This window comes from Gossypium hirsutum, chromosome A02 (assembly GCF_007990345.1).
Source record: "Gossypium hirsutum isolate 1008001.06 chromosome A02, Gossypium_hirsutum_v2.1, whole genome shotgun sequence".
Classification (NCBI taxonomy): domain Eukaryota; kingdom Viridiplantae; phylum Streptophyta; class Magnoliopsida; order Malvales; family Malvaceae; genus Gossypium; species Gossypium hirsutum.
In genome coordinates, this window is record NC_053425.1 from 5,245,993 (window position 1) to 5,248,135 (window position 2,143).

A 2,143-nucleotide genomic window follows, 5' to 3' on the forward strand; every position below is an offset into this window, starting at 1 on the left:
AAATAAACGCCCTAAAATCGAAACGCTACTAGCAAAAAGAGAAGAGAAGAGACAACGGCAAACAAGTCAAGGTCTCTATATTTCCCGTTTCTTTATCTCAGATTACACTCATTTGTATATGCATATAATAAAATACAAAAAAAGAGAGAAATTTTTACCTAAGCGATTTCCGGCCACCGTGTGCGGTGGCCGGCGCGGTGGAGCTGTGACGGCGTGCGGTGGCTTCCTGGCCGGTTTCTGGGCTTCCCCAGAGAGAAAAATCCCTTTCTCCCCTTTTTTTTCTAAGACTCAGCTGAAATGAAAAAGAAAGGAAATTAACTTTTATACTGTTAATAAACGGCGACGTTTGCGAAATGACCCAGGGATAAAACGACGTCGTTTTGCCCTGGGTGGACCGACCGACCTGACCCACGAGGAGGATCCGCGTGTTTTTGCGGAAGGGTCTAATTGCGCGAATGACCCTTCCGCTTTTCTAACTTTTGCGATAGTTTTCATTCTTTTAAATTGGCATAAAATTCAGCGCATTTTTATTTCGATCCCCACTAAACGCTGCGTTTCGAGAGGACAGGATATTTGCACTTTAATCCTTCCTGTGTTTTAGCGTGTTCCAATTGGTCCTTCTCTTTTATATATTTCTTTTAAAATTCCCCCTAACCTTTTTTTATTTCGATTTTCATCCCTTTTACTTCTCATCATTATTTATTTTAATTTCAATATTATTATACTAATATATCTATTAACGTTACTATTTTATTTTTTAGTATTTTATTTTGTTATTCTACTTAATACTAACCTGTATATGTTATGTAGTATTATTAAGGGTTTAATATCATTATTTTGTTAGTATATTTGATATCACCTATGCATTCTTTAAATATATATTTACGCGTATATCCTAAATTAATTACACATATTTGTTTTATATATATTTATCTACGTATATTATGTCTCTATTTTAATATATTTACATATAGTATTAGATATAGTTCTTATACATTTCCATGACATATTCTACACCATCTTAGTATATATTTACCTATGTTTTCGTATTTATGAATATATCTTTAATACCATAAGTATATATTTATTATTAATAGATGTTTTCAACATTATTATTATATATTATGTGAATATTTTAACATTACATTATATATGTATTTATATATATTACGCATATATATATACCCTTCTTTTTAATATTCTATTTTTACATATATATGTAGATATACGTACTTATACCTACTTAAATATATTTTTCACATTTCATAATTCTTATATACTTACATATGTTTATGCATATTTTACATCATATACATACTTATATATTTTATACTCTTAAAAATGTTTTTTGTATATTTCACATATTTATAATCCACATACATATATTCTATATTATCACGATTTGTAAATGTATAAATACACATTTACATTTTTTATAATATTTACCGATTTTATATATATGTACATACTTATCTATGTTTTCATATTCTGTAATTTATACATATTTCTTATTTTATGGTTTTAAATTATACATGCACATATATATATTTTACATAATTGTATTCATTGTCATCATTGTTATTTGGTGTTTGTTTATTTATCCATGTACACTTGTGCTTTTTCTAAAATGTTAGTTCTATTTATTTATTGTATGCTTTGTTTATGTAATCGCCTCGTCATTTCATTTTGCCTATTGTATTGTTGTTACTCACTTTACTTTGCTTACCTCGTCGTATTCGTTATTGTTTCGTCAAGCATTAACACCAAACATCAAAAGGAAAATTTTCTAAATAAGGCAATATTTCGCGTTTGGAAAATCGAGAAAACGTGCCCTAACGTGCTGGGTTTCGATTTCTCGTTCGACCAAATAGCCAAATATCCTTTTTAAACTTTTAAATAAGGCAATATTTCGCGTTTGGAAAATCGAGGAAACGTGCCCTAACGTGCTGGGTTTCGATTTCTCGTTCGACTAAACAGCCAAATATCCTCTTAAAGCTTCAAATATGGTTCATTAAACTATAAGGTGATCTTGGTTTCGATGGTTTAGAGTATCGTGTCCTAATGTGCTGGATGTGATATTCTTCGGAACAAGAGAATCTTATATTTCAATTCACGTTATCAGAGTTTTCTTTTAAGGATCGTA